The sequence below is a fragment of the Oncorhynchus keta genome, chromosome 30, assembly GCF_023373465.1.
Source record: "Oncorhynchus keta strain PuntledgeMale-10-30-2019 chromosome 30, Oket_V2, whole genome shotgun sequence".
NCBI lineage: Eukaryota > Metazoa > Chordata > Actinopteri > Salmoniformes > Salmonidae > Oncorhynchus > Oncorhynchus keta.
Window position 1 is genome coordinate 35,082,031 of NC_068450.1, and position 15,602 is coordinate 35,097,632.

Here is a 15,602-nt window from a genome sequence, read left to right on the forward strand (position 1 = left end):
ACAATGTGTAGGCCCGCCTTGGGTGATGGGTTCCAGCCATTTTGCGCTCTGGAGTCTAATCAGTCATGGTACAGGAGGAGAGAGAGAGAGCCGGCCGCTCATCTCGGACTGTGGGATGATTTGAATGTTCAGATGGAGAGGGAGCGTGGAGCAGGGTTGACTATTTGGCCAGGGTGCAAATGCTCAGCGTCGCTCGCTCTCACTCTCTGCTCTAAATGTCCTGGGAAGTCAGGGAGCCGAGTTAACCTTGCTTTCATGGCATGCCAGCCTCCACTGCCAGTTTAAAGAGTCTCATTTACAATTACCAACACGGCTCAATCCAAATAATGACTTCAATTAGGCTATTAAAAAGGGCCGGGGTGACAAGGAGACTCACCCTGTCATCTTCAAACGCCCCAATGACTGGCACCCTCAGGTAATGTTTTAATTAAAACGATGGGGACTAGTCTGTTTGCCTGATATAGGTTGTTTTTTCTTTGTGCCCACGTTCACTGTCTGGCATGTCATTGTCTGTTCACTGCTCTGCATCTCGCACTCTCTCTGCAACTCGCGCTCTCGCTCTGCATCTCTTGTGCGCTCTCAAAATTCAGTTCAAAGGGCTTTATTGGCATGGAAAACATGTTTTACATTGCCAAAGCAAGTGAAATAGATAACAAACAAAAGTTAAATAAAAAACGAACAGTAAAATGTATACACACAAGTTCCAAAAGAATAAAGACATTTCAAATGTCATTGTCTATATAGTGTTGTAATGATGTGCAAATAGTTCAAGTACAAAACATACATATAGGTTGTAGTTACAATGGTGTTTGTTCTTCACTGGTTGCCCTTTTTCTCGTGGCTACAGGTCACAAATCCTGCTGCTATAATGGCATACTGTGGTATTTCACCCAATAGATATGGGAGTTTATCAAAATTGGATTTGTTTTCAAATTCTTTGTGGGCCTGTGTAATCTGAGGGAAATACAGTTGAAGTCGGAAGTTTCCATACACCTTAGCCAAATACATTTAAACTCTGTTTTTCACAATTCCTGACATTTAATTCTAGTTAAAATTCCCTGTCCTAGGTCAGTTAGGATCACCACTTTATTTTAAGAATGTGAAATGTCAGAATAATAGTAGAGAGAATGATTGATTTATTTCAGCTTTTATTTATTTCATCACATTCCCAGTGGGTCAGAAGTTTACATTCACTCAATTAGTATTTGGTAGCGTTGCCTTCGGGTAGCCTTCCACAAGCTTCCCACAATAAGTTGGGTGGATTTTGGCCCATTCCTCATATTGGCCTCCTTGCTCGCATGCGCTTTTTCAGTTCTGCCCTCAAATTTTCAATAGGATTTTGAGGTCAGGACTTTGTGATGGACACTCCAATACCTTGACTTTGTTGTCCTTAAGCCATTTTGCCACAACTTGGAAGTATGCTTGGGGTCATTTGTCCATTGGGAATAGCCATTTGCAACCAAGCTTTAACTTGTTAACTGATGTCTTGAGATGTTGCTTCAATATGTCCACATCGTTTTCCTCCCTCATGATGCCATCTATTGTGAAGTGCACCAGTCCCTCCTGCAGCAAAGCACCCCCACAACATGATGCTGCCACCCTCGTGCTTCACGGTTGGGATGGTATTCTTTGGCTTGCAAGCCTCCTCCTTTTTCCTCCAAACATAACGATGGTCTTTATGGCCAAACAGTTCTATTTTTGTTTTATCAGACCAGAAGACATTTCTCCAAAAAGTACGATCTTTGTCCCTATGTGCAGTTGCAAACCGTAGTCTGGCTTTTTTTATCAGGTATTCTGCCACTGTGTACTCTCTGTTTAGGGCCAAATAGCATTCTAGTTTGTTCTGTTTTTTGGCTAATTCTTTCCAATGTGTCAAGTAATTATCTTTTTGTTTTCTCATGATTTGGTTGGGTCAAATTATTTTGCTGTCCTGGGGCTCTGTGGGGTCTGTCTGTGTTTGTGAACAGAGCCCCAGGACCAGCTTGCTTAGGGGGCTCTTCTCCAGGTTTATTTCTCTGGAGGTGATGGCTTTGTTATGGAGGTTTGGGAATAGCTTCCTTTTAGGTGGTTGTAGAATTTAACGGCTCTTTTCTGGATTTTGATCATTAGCGGGTATCGGCCTAATTCTGCTCTGCATGCATTATTTGGTGTTTTACGTTGTATTTTTACAGAATTCAGTGTCCCATTTTGAGAATTCTTAGTTGGTGAGCGGACCCCAGACCTCACAACCATAAAGGGCAATGGGTTCTATAACTCATTCAATAATTTTTTGCCAGATCCTAATTGGTGTGTCAAATTTTGTGTTAATTTTTATGGCATAGAAGGCCCTTGTCTCTCAGATCATTCACAGCTTTGTCGAGGTTACCTGTGGCGCTAATGTTTAGGCTGAGGTATATATTGTTTTTTGTGTACTCTAGATGGAATTTGTGGTCCTGGCAATGGGACCTTTTTTGGAACACCATTATTTTTGTCTTACTGAGATTCACTGTCAGGGCCCAGGTCTGACAGAATCTGTGCAGAAGATCTAGGTGGTACTGTAGGCCATCCTTGGTTGGGGACAGAAGCACCAGATCATCAGCAAAAAGTAGACATTTGACTTCTCATTCTAGTATGGTGAGGCCGGATGCTGCAGACTGTTCTAGTGCCCTCGCCAATTCGTTGATATATACAGTACCTGTTAAAAGTTTGGACACACCTACTCATTCAAGGGTTTTTCTTTATTTTTACTATTTTCTACATCGTCAAAAAGTAGTGAAGACCTCAACTATGAAATAACACATATGGAATCATGTAGTAACCCAAAAAGTGTTCAACAAATAAAAATATACTTTAGATTCTATAAAGTATTCACCCTTTGCCTTGACAGCTTTGCACACTCTTGGCATTCTCTCAACCAGCTTCACCTGGAATTCTTTTACAACAGTCTTGGAGGAGTTTCCACATATGCTGAGCACTTGTTGGCTGCTTTATGGTTCCAACACGGCGGCTGGAACAAAAAATCTCAAATTTGGACTCCTGATGAAAGGACAGATTTCCACGATCTAATGTCCATTGCTCGTGTTTTTTTACCTAAACAAGTCTCTTCTTCTAATTGGTGTCCTTTAGTAGTGGTTTCTTTGCAGCAATTCGACCATGAAGGCCTGATTCACTCAGTCTCCTCTGAACAGTTGATGTAGAGATGTCTGTTACTTGAACTCTGTGAAGCATTTATATGGGCTGCAATAGCTGATGCTGGTACCTCTAATGAACTTATCCCCTGCAGCAGAGGTAACTCTGGATCTTCCTTTCCTGTGGCGTTCCTCATGAGAGCCAGTTTCATCATAGCGCTTGATGGTTTCTGCGACTGCACTTAAAGAAACTTTGAAAGTTCATGAAACTTCATGTCTTAAAGTGATGATGGACTGTCGTTTCGCTTTGCTTATTTGAGCTGTTCTTGCCATAACATGGACTTGGTCTTTTACCAAATAGGACTATCTTCTGTATACCACCCCTACCTTGCCACAACACAACTGATTGGCTCAAACGCATTAAGAAGGAAAGCAATTCCATTATTTAACTTTTAACAAGGCACATTGGTTAATTGAAATGCATTCCTCATGAAGCTTGGTTGAGAGCTGGCTAAGAGTGTGAAAAACGGTCATCAAGGCAAAGGGTGGCTACTTTGAAAAATCGCAAATGTTTTGATTGGTTTAACACTTTTTAGTTTACCGTAATTGCTGGACTATTAAAACCTGTTAGGGATCATGCGAATTTTTGCAGCTTTTTGTTAAAAATCTCGCAACATTTCAAAGTCCTGCTACTCATGCCAGGAATATAGTATATGCATGTGATAAGTATGTGTGTATAGAAAACACTCTGAAGTCTCTAAAACTGGTTAAATCGTGTCTGTGGCTATAACATAACGTGTTTAGGAGTAAAAATCCCTCGAAAAACTGTTCGCCAAAAACACACAAAAAAATATCAATCCGCCAGTCAATGTATTGTCTAAGGCAACAGAAAATAAATGAGGATGCCCTGTAAACGCCTACAGCTTCCACACGATGTCGCCGGTACTGGCATTAAAAGTTTGCTTTATCCTTGGTTTGATGACGTTTTGGCCCTTCCTGTTTTAGGCTCACCACAGGATGTTGTGAAATTGTAAACAATGGACGATGATTTCAAGACTTGCTGATATCGAATACAGATCGCCCCGTGATCAATTTTATAGATTATTAACGTTTATTAATACCTAAAGTTGGTTTAGAAAAGTAGTTTGAAGTGATTTGTAAAAGTTTATAGGCAACTTTTGTAATTTTAAAAAGTGACGTTGCGTCTTGGAAAATGGAATATTCCTGGATCAGACCGGTCTAAGGAAAACGACATTTTGGCTATACAATGACGGATTTAATCGGGAAAAAGACCCAATTGTGATGTTTATGGGATATATAGGAGTGCCAAGAAAGAAGCTCATCAAAGGTAATGAATGTTTTATATTTTATTTCCTGCGTTTTGGGTAGCGCCGGCTACTGCAAAATCTGTTGTTTTAGGTGACGTTCCAGTATTTTGGGGGGTGCATGCTATCAGATAATAGCTTCTCATGCTTTCGCCGAAAAGCATTTTACAAATCTGACTTGGTGGCTAGATTCACAATGAGGGTAGCTTTAATTCAGTACCTTGCATGTGTGTTTTAATGAAAGTTTGAGTTTTATCAAAAACTATAGGTGGCGCTCTTGAAAATTCCGCTGATTTGGTCCCGCCATCTAACCAAATCCCTAACAAGTTTAAGCGCACCTGAATATAAACCGCACCCACTGAATTATTAAAAAATATGTATTTTTTACATAAATAAGCCGCACATGTCTATAAGCCGCAGGTGCCTACCGGTACATTGAAACAAATTAACTTTACACAGCCTTTAAACGAAACACGGCTTGTAACAAAAATTCAACAGTAGCCTACCAAGAAAGTCATTGGTCACTATCTTCCTCCTCCTGTGCTCTGAAACCACTGAAGTCATCTCCTTCGGTGTCGGAGTTGAATAGCCTCAGAATTGTTTCATCCGATGTTGGATCGCTGCCCTCTTCAACACGCAGCAGTCCAGCCTTTCGAAACCTGTTGATGATAGTGGATTTTTTTTACAATGCTCCACGCTGTCAGCAGCTCTATTTCCTTTTCCAACAGATTGATCGCCTTCAACTTGAAAGCTGCATCATATGCATTTCTCCGTTTCTTTGCCATGATGAGGGTGACAAAATGACTACCGTAATCAGAATGATGGGAAGTTTGAGCTCGCTCGATTTACGTCACATCATGTGACGGTGCTCAGTTTTTTAGCGGCATGAATCTTGTGAAAGCGGGAAAAATCCATAAATTAGCCACGTCATTGTATAAACTGCGAGTTCCAAAGCGTGGGAAAAAACTAGCGTCTTATAGTCCGGAAATTACGGTACTACATGATTCAATGTGTTATTTCATCGTTTTGATGTCTTCACCATTATTATACTATGTAGAAAATGGTAAAAATAAAGAAAAACCATTTACATTACATTTACATTACATTTAAGTCATTTAGCAGACGCTCTTATCCAGAGTGACTTACAAATTGGTGCATTCACCTTATGACATCCAGTAGAATAGTCACTTTACAATAGTGCATCTAAATCTTAAAGGGGGGTGAGAAGGATTACTTATCCTATCCTAGGTATTCCTTAAAGAGGTGGGGTTTCAGGTGTCTCCGGAAGGTGGTGATTGACTCCGCTGTCCTTGAATGAGCAGGTGTCCACACTTTTGACTTGGTACTGTATGTTGAAGAGGGTGGGGCTTAAGCTGCATCCTTGTCTCACCCCACAGCCCTGTGGGAAGAAATTTGTTTTTTGCCAATTTTAACCGCACTCTTGTTTGTACATGGATTTTTTATGTTGGATTTTTTCCCCCTAACACCACTTTCCATCAATTTGTATAGCAGACCCTAATGCCAAATTGAGTCAAGCTTTTTTGAAGTCAGTGAAGCATGATAAGACTGTTTGTTTGTCAATTAGGGTGTGCAGGGTGAATACGTGGTCTGTTGTACGGTGATTTGATAAAAAGCCAATTTGACATTTGCTCAGTACATTGTTTTTGCTGAGGAAATGTACGAGTCTGTAGTTATTGGGGTCGATTTTGTCTCCACTTTTGTGGATTGGGGTGAGCAGTCCTTGGTTCCAAATATTGTGGAATATGCCAGAGCTAAGGATGATAAAACGTTTAAGGATAGCCAATTTGAATTTGTGGTCTGTATATTTTATCATTTCATTTAGGATACCATCAAACCCACAGGCCTTTTGGGGTTGGAGGGTTTGTATTTTGTCCTGTAGTTCATTCACTATAATTGGAGAATCCAGTGGGTTCTGGTAGTCTTTAATAGTTGATTCTAAGATATTGAATATGTTTTTGCTGTTTGTTCTTTGTCATCGAGCCAAAAAGATTTGAGAAGTGGTTTATCCATACATCTCCGTTTTCCAATTTTCCTAGATGTGGTTAGATTCTATGGATTCTTCAATTACATTGAGCTGATTTCTGACGTGCTGTTCCCTTTTCCGTAGTGTATTTCTGTATTGTTTTAGTGATTCACCATAGTGAAGGCTGCGGTTTTCTGGGTCTTTTTGTTTTTCGTTGGATAGGTTTCTCAATTCGTTTCTTTATGTTTTTGCATTTTTCATCAATTCATTTGTTGTTAATTTTCTTAGGTTGTCTGCTTTAAATGTTTAGATTTGATAAGGAAGCTGAGAGGTCAAATATACTGTTTAAGTTTTCTACTGCCAAATTTACACCTTCACTATTACAGTGATACATTTTGTCCATGAAATCGAATAGTTTTTTTGGTAGATTTCAACACAGCTTTCCTTCCATCTATAGCATTTCTTAATATTCCTTTGGCTTTAATGCCTCGTGATTGAGCAAAGCTCTGTTCAAGTATAGTGTGATTTTGCTGTGGTCTGATAGTGGTGTCAGTGGACTGACTGAACTGACTCTGGGTTGAGGTCAGTGCTAAAGTTTTCTACAGTACTACTGCCAAGAGATGAGCTATAGGTGTACCTACCATAGGAGTTCCCTCAGCATACCATTAACAATAAACATACCGTCCAACAGAGCTGTAGGAGTTGTGACCCGTTTTCGTTGGTAATGTTGTCGTAATTGTGTCTGGGTGGCATATCGGGAAGGGAATGCTGTCACCTCCAGGTAGGTGTTTGTCAACCTGTGTGCTGAGGTTGTCTGTCGGGTTCTTGTCCAGTTCTGGCATTGAGGTCGCCACAGACTAGTACATGTCCTTGAGCCTGGAAATTGTTGATCTCCTCCTCTAGGATGGAGAAGTTGTCATCGTTAAAGTATGGGGATTCTATTGGGTTGTCGTGACGTGACTATAATTAATGTGATGACTGTTATTCATTGAATAATTCACGAATTCACCTACTACGTTTAATTGTTATTAGATTAAATTAATCATGTAACAATTAACTCATTAGGAATTTGGGGCACCACGGAAAAAGTTGTTTAACCAGTTACCGTCTCCCGAATTAAACTCAAGAATATATAGATATAACAGTCACTAATTAATAATTTCCTCATATCAGTCTCATTCTGAACGTTACAGACTTTGTGAATCTGCACAAACCCGAGTCTCACTGATCATTCTGTACCACACACATTGATTTGATTATTTTACAAACTAACTAAATGATAACATAGGATACACACACACACGCAGTAGGTTATTGATTAGTAACTTAGTCCGCTAGGGACCTGTTGTCATCGTATTAACACAATATGACACTTGTTACACAATATGGAGAGTTCGAAAGAGAAGCAACACTTGGATACATTTGGAAACTATGCTTACAGTAGCGCTAATACATTGCCCGAAGTCACGTATGTATTTACGTGTTGGAGGTCTTCGTTGGGCTCAGGCCATTGTGGGCAGGGTTGCGCTTCGTGAGTAGGGTTCGATTGGGCCCCATTTCTTCGGATGGCCTTCACCTTCATTCTCAGGTGTAAGTCTCTGATTGTTCACGAGGTCACAATGTCCTTCTTAGTTGTCTGTTTACTTGCACTCATCTGGAAGAGTGGTCTTCTGAGGATGGCTAATCAGCCATGTCGATGATCCCGGAGTGGGGATGAGAGCAGTGTAGGCAACGATGATTTGAAGAGAATAACCAGATGGTCCTACTTAAATTCACTGTCTTAGATACAGTACTTAGAACAGCTACTCAACAGTAGCATTGGATTGTTAGAGGATCTTTTGTCTTCAACCTTGTGTTGCGTTCCGGGGTCGTGACTAATGTGGACCAAGCTGCAGCTTGTGGTCCGTCTAGTCCGATATATTTATTCTTAATTTGATCCTGTATACCCTCTGGTAAAAAGGGGTGTCTACGTCATGCTGACACAATCCCTGGGCTCCCTGGAGCGTGGCTAGTTACTAAGCACGGTATCATCATTTACTATGATCTCGTTAGAGAACTAAAATCCCAATCTTATCATCACAAAAACATTCTCTTTATCCTTGATATTTCTACACAACGTAAAGGATGTAAACCAGATGGACACAGTGTAAAAGCTCTAAGTTACAATGTTTTCTGTATAACGTCTTCATACAACTTTTAATGACATCACAAAATAGGCATTCATTTTCCATATTCAATCTCTCATCATTCCCAACAATTGGATGTTGAAATATATTGTCCCAGTGTCCATTGTTAGATGTTGAAGTTTTGGGCGGCAAACTCTTCTGTAACAAAGTGACAATCCATTCGCCCAAACTAGAGACCAGGATGGAGTTGGTCTGCTGCATTATAATTTACGATTGACGTGAGGTGTCATAAAATCCCCAAACTCTCTGCATCTCTCTCTCTCTGCATCTCTCTCTCTCGTTCTCTCTCTCTGCATCTCTCTCTTGCTCTCTCTCTCTGCATCTCTCACTCTCTGCATCTCTCTTGCTCTCTCTCTCTGCATCTCTCTCTTGCTCTCTCTCTCTGCATCTCTCACTCTCTGCATCTCCCTTGATCTCTCTCTCTCTTCTCTCTCTCTCTCTCTCTCTATCTCTCTCTCTCTGCTCTCTCTCTCTCTCTCTCTCTCTCTCTCTCTGCTCGCTCTCTGCATCGCTCTCTGCCTCTCTCTCGCTCTCTGCATCTCTCTTGCTCTCTCTCTCGTGCTCTCTCTCTCTCATCTCTCTCTGCATCTCTCTCTCTCTCTCTCTCTGCATCTCTCTCTCTCTCCATCTCTCTCTGCATCTCCTCTCTCTGCATCTCTCTCTCTCTCTCTCTCTCTGCATATCTCTCTCTCTGCATCTCTCTCTCTCTCTGCATCTCTCTCGTGCTCTCTCTCTCTCCATCTCGTGCTCTCTCTCTCTCTGCATCTCTCTCTCTCTGCATCTCTCTCTCTCTCTCTGCATCTCTCTCTCTCTCTCTCTCTCTCTCTCTCTATCTCTCTCATCTCGCTCTCTCTCTCTCTCTGCATCTCTCTCTCTCTCTCCATCTCTCTCTGCATCTTGCTCACTCTCTCTCTGCATCTTGCTCTCTGTTCCTTTAATCTGTTTCTAACACCATGGGACAACATCTCCACTGGTCTGTGGTCCTTTCATGTCATCCTCTCTGTCATCCTCTCTTTAGCATAATTGGCCGTCCGTTTGTCTGACTGCATACATGTCCCTCTGTCTATGCTTAAGCACTTTATAACGGCATTAGACCCATCTCCTCTAGTCTGCTAGTCTGTGTGGCTTTTCGTGTCATTGTTCATTGGCCGTAGAGTCTCCGACAGATCATTATCTTATGGGGGAGAACGGAAGGAACGAGGAAGAGAGAAGGGGAGCCCGGATCTGTGTGCGGGGAGCACAGCCTTTATATTAAGCCTTGTTTAATTAGACATTTTCTTTCTGTCCTCCCCTCCTCCCCATTTGTTTGTTTAGCTCTGTTGTTTTATGGGAGGAAGAGGAAGGAGGGGAGGGAAGGCAGTAGACAGAAGTGAGGTTGACATAGGATTACTGTTAATAAGCAGCTGAGGGACATGGGGGGGGGATGGGCTCCAGGGACTTTATGGCTTTTCATTACTGAGGTTTTATCATTCAAATGGTTCTCATCTGCTCTGAAACAATATGAGTCTTGACGACACACGGTGTGTTGTAACTTCAGTCAGGTTGGGTTTCTATAAATGCTGAGATACATGGAGAGCACAGGAGGTTGGTGGCACCTTAATTGGGGAGGACGGGCTCGTGGTAATGGCTGGAGCGGAATCTGTGGAATGGTATCAAATACATCCAACACGGAGTTTCCATGCGTTTGCCATTCTATTGACTCTGTTCCAGCCATTATTATAAGCCGCCGTCCTCTCAGCAGCCTCCTGTGATAGAGGCAGTAAGATAGATCGATGGGATTGACAGATAAATGGATGGATCGATTCACATTCATTAGTTTTTTTTCTCACATAGAGTTAAGAGAGCTGTTAAAAGAGCTTTTCTGCTCCATTAGTCCCAAATAAAGGTCCTCCTCATCCTCCTGTCATTGAATAATGTCTGCTGGGATGAATGGCTTTTCATTAGTAACATAATTAGGAACTGCAGGCAGTGTTCAACATGGTCCATCACGGCAGCACAGCAGCTCATAGCACCATTAGACTGTGGTCAAAAATCTGTTTCTCGCTCTTTGCTTATTCTGAGAGAAACATTTCAATCAAAGCGTGCCCGTTGCCTTAGGGGAAAGATGGCTGTTGAAGGTCAGTTGAAATTTAAACGGCAGTAATTAGATTGCTGATTAGTCATTGCCTCCCAATGCAACTCTGAGAAATGGCTTATTGTGCTGTGGGTGTGTGGAGGTAGGCCTGACAAGAGAAGGGAATGCCAGTGGCGCGTGTTGACTTAATGTCACCCATCCATTTAGCTTCCGCTCTGGTTGGCCTGGCAGGCACTGGAAACGCCAGGCTCATTCATCTCAGGTCTCCCACTCAGCGGCCACGCACATGGATTCTGTCATACCCCCCTGACACACATACACACACACACGTGTGCACTTTAACACAGACAGACGGACATAAACAACCACACACACACACACTACAGAAACAACGACACACACACAACCACCCACACCTGCAAATGCTCTCACTCCCCAGAGCGGTCATGCGTGCACATACACTCAGCCCACTCTGAAAAGCCCTGTGATTGATTGACAGACCCCAGCAGTTATTGGTATTCCAGCAGTGAGCCGCACCCACTATGAGTGACAATCGGATGGATGTTTTTGCAGGTCCAGACTCCTCATCCATTTTAAAACATTTCACCCGTCTCTCTGTCTTTTCTCCTTCTGTCTCCATCAGAAAGGCATCCCTATTGGCCAGTTCTGCTAGGACTTCAACGAGAAGACAGAAGAGCTCAAGGAAGGGAATCCCTCTGCCCATCCAGATTCATGTTAAGGTGTGTTAAAAATACTACTCACTCAGTGTACCCAGCCGTGCCCCCTACAGCTTACCCTTTCAGAGATCCTGCCTGATTTCACTGGCTGCATACCATTACCCAAGAACCTCCATTATTCATACTGTTCCACTGAAGTAAGCTTTTCCGTTTGCATTCATTCATCTAGCGTTTTCCGGGGGGACGTAAAAGTCTCCAAGAATTTCGCGTGTATAAGAGGATAGAATCATCGTAAAGAGGATAGAATCATCGTAAAGTGTCTTTTATGATTTTTTTCCCCATATGGTATTAATTTTTCATATCTCATACAGCAGTGTTTTTTTGTTAATCATTTTCAAAGTCCTCTATCCAATTATACATGCATTGATGTCAGTGCATATGTGGAATATCTAATGAGGGAACAGATTAAGCCTTGTAAACCCCATAGGCATCGACTTTGACAGAAAGACTCAGAACTTTGTCCAACCCACCTGCAGCCTCACTCTTACTCACGGGCTCCATCTGCTGGTCACTACAAGCATCTCCTCAGTACCCAAATGTCCTTTTGTGTATATAAAGGGGGATACCAAGTCGGTTGTACAACCGAATGCATTCAACTAAAATGTGTTTTAACGCATTTAACCCAACCCCTTTAAATCAGAGAGGTGTGGAGGGCTGCCTTAACCCCTTTAAATCAGAGAGGTGCGGAGGGCTGCCTTAACCCCTTTAAATCAGAGAGGTGCGGAGGGCTGCCTTAACCCCTTTAAATCAGAGAGGTGCGGAGGGCTGCCTTAACCCCTTTAAATCAGAGAGGTGTGGAGGGCTGCCTTAACCCCTTTAAATCAGAGAGGTGCGGAGGGCTGCCTTAACCCCTTTAAATCAGAGAGGTGCGGAGGGTTGCCTTAACCCCTTTAAATCAGAGAGGTGCGGAGGGCTGCCTTAACCCCTTTAAATCAGAGAGGTGTGGAGGGCTGCCTTAACCCCTTTAAATCAGAGAGGTGCGGAGGGCTGCCTTAACCCCTTTAAATCAGAGAGGTGCGGAGGGCTGCCTTAACCCCTTTAAATCAGAGAGGTGCGGAGGGCTGCCTTAACCCCTTTAAATCAGAGAGGTGCGGAGGGCTGCCTTAACCCCTTTAAATCAGAGAGGTGCGGAGGGCTGCCTTAACCCCTTTAAATCAGAGAGGTGCGGAGGGCTGCCTTAACCCCTTTAAATCAGAGAGGTGCGGAGGGCTGCCTTAACCCCTTTAAATCAGAGAGGTGCGGAGGGCTGCCTTAACCCCTTTAAATCAGAGAGGTGCGGAGGGCTGCCTTAACCCCTTTAAATCAGAGAGGTGCGGAGGGCAGCCTTAACCCCTTTAAATCAGAGCGGTGCGGAGGGCTGCCTTAACCCCTTTAAATCAGAGAGGTGCGGAGGGCTGCCTTAACCCCTTTAAATCAGAGAGGTGCGGAGGGCTGCCTTAATCCACTTCTTCGGCGCCCGGGTTAACTGCCTTGATCAGGGGCAGAATGACAGATTTTTACCTTGTCAGCTCGGGGATTCGATACACCAACCGTTTGGTTACTAACCCAATGCATGTAGAATTTCCCTTGCCGTGTCGATCTACTGAGTATTGTTTGTCATGCTTTATATAATACACTATATATACACCAGTATTTGGACACGTCTTCAAATTAGTGGATTTGGATATTTCAGCTTCACCCGTTGCTGACAGTTGTATAAAATCAAGCACACAGCCATGCAATCTCCATTGACAAACATAGGCAGTATAATGGGCTTACTGAAGAGCTCAGTGACTTTCAACGTGGAACTGTCATGGGATGCCACCTTTCCAACAAGTCAGTTCGTCAAATTTTTGCCCTGCTAGAGCTGCCCCGGTCAACTGTAAGTGCTGTTATTGAGGAGCAACAATGGCTCAGCCGCGAAGTGGTAGGCCACACAAGCTCACAGAACGGGACCTCCGAGTGCTGAAAGGCACAGCGTGTAAAAATCGTCTGTCCTCGGTTGCAACTCTCACTACAGAGTTCCAAACTACCTCTGGAAGCAACGTCAGCACAAAAACTGTTCATCGGGAGCTTCAAGAAATGGATATCCATGGCTGAGCACAAGCCAAAGATCACCATGTGCAATGCCAAGCGTCGGCAGGAATGGTGTAAAGCTCACCGCCAATGGACTCTGGAGCAGTGGAAATGCGTTCTCTAGTGTGATGAGTCTGACTGACGAATCTGGGTTTGGCGGATGCCAGGAGAACACTATTTGCCCCAATACATAGTGCCAACTGTAAAGTTTGGTGGAGGATGGTCTTGGGCTGTTTTTCATGGTTTGGGCTAGGTCCCTTAGTTCCAGTAAAGGGAAATCTTACCGCTACAGCATCCAATGACATTCTATACAATTCTGTACTTCCAACTTTGTGGCATCAGTTTGGCGAAGGCCCTTTCCTGTTTCAGCATGACAATACCTGTCCTGGCCTCAACCCCATAAAACACCTTTGGGATGATTTGGAACGCCCACTGCAAGCCAGGCCTAATTGCCCAGACTTGGTTTAGCTAGTATAGTGCAAGTGTCTCTCTCACTGGCATGCCACAGGGCTGTTGGAACCTTGCAGCCTCGATCAGTCTTGTGTTCATTGTTCCTTCATTTCTTTCTCCCTGTCTCTGACTCATCCTGTTCAACAAAAAGGAAAGAGCAGTAGCAAATCTTCCTATTTTACAAAGTCACCATCCCTAAATCAAGAGTAATTCTCGGATGTTGCTATTGTCCACCAGATCGATGCCAGGAGATTTAGGCCATCCCAGCGAATGGCTATTTCATAAAAGAAAATGGTGTCATTTCATTGCGAGGTCACTGATGATAGATCATTCCATTGACAAGTTAACGCAGAACAGAGGCTGTGAGAGCAACTTCCATTTCATACAGCTTCCGTTCCACTTTGATCACACCTCGATTGATGGATTAAAACGCATCTAAAATGAACTCTCTTCCCTACTCTCTTGATCTAGCTCTCTTTCATGTCTTACTCTTTCTCACTGCAGCCTGACAGGACGTATGACCTGAAGATCGGCCAACCCACAGTGTCTTACTTCCTCAAGCAGGTGGCTGGCATCCAGAAAGGGGGCCAGTAAAACCGGCAAGGTTTGGACATTGTTGGCTGGTTTCCCCACCTCACTCCATCTCTGTAGCCGGCTGTCTGAGGCCAGGCCCGTACCGGACGGGCAGACGCAGACGTCTCACACAGGGCGTTGAGGTGGAGATTGGACTTCTTTGATTGATGATATATTTATGATCGGGGGGGGGCTTTAAGCCAGGCAATTACAGGCAGGAGGAAGGTAGTAGGAAAAGTGGTGGGCTAAGGAAAGAGAATTATGGATTTCCTCCTTCTGTGCCTTCTCCTCCCTTTGATCACTACCTCGTTTTTTTCCTCCACACTCTGCCCTCCTTTTTGCTCCTTACCCTTTCTCTTTCTTCCACCCTTCGCTCCCCTCGGTTTCTTCATCCTATTTCCACTTTGGACTCTTATCTCTTTCTCCATCTCTAGGCTATGAGACAGCCGGGAGGGTGTCTGTGGAGAGCTGTGTATGAGATCGCTCAGGTCAAGGCACAGGACGAGGCCTTCAAGATGCAGAATGCTTCCTTAGAGACGGTCGTCAAGAGCATCATCGGTTTGGCTCGCTCGTTGGGCGTTGAGATCATCAACGAGTAAGACTCTTGTCTCAAAGTGCCCAGTGTCATTAACATTGGAACAATACTTGGCATTGAAAAACTCATTCTCTGTTGTACTCCCAGGTACACTACCATTCAAACGTTTGGGGTCTCTTAGAAATGTCCTTGTTTTTTGAAATAAAAATAAAAACATTTGTCCATTAAAATAACACAATTGATCAGAAATACAGTGTAGACATTGTTAATGTTGTAAATTACTATTGTAGCTGGAAAGTGCTTTTTTAAAAATGGAATATCTACATAGGCCCATTATCAGCAACCATCACTCATGTGTTCCAATGGCACGTTGTGTAAGCTAATCCAAGTTGATCATTTTAAAGGGTCATTAGAAAACCCTTTTGCAATTATGTTAGCACAGCTGAAAACTGTTCTGCTGATTTTAAAGAAGCAATAATATTGGCCGCCTTTAGACTAGTTGAGTATCTGGAGCATCAGCATTTGTGGGTTCGATTACAGGCTCAAAATGACCAGAAACAAAGACCTTTTCTTCTG

The 15,602-nt window shown here is 43.2% G+C and overlaps 1 pseudogene; it reads left to right on the forward strand.

Moving 5' to 3' along the window:
* LOC118363448 (39S ribosomal protein L11, mitochondrial-like) overlaps positions 1 to 15,602 on the forward strand; it is a 50,128-nt pseudogene that overhangs the window by 29,520 nt on the left and 5,006 nt on the right.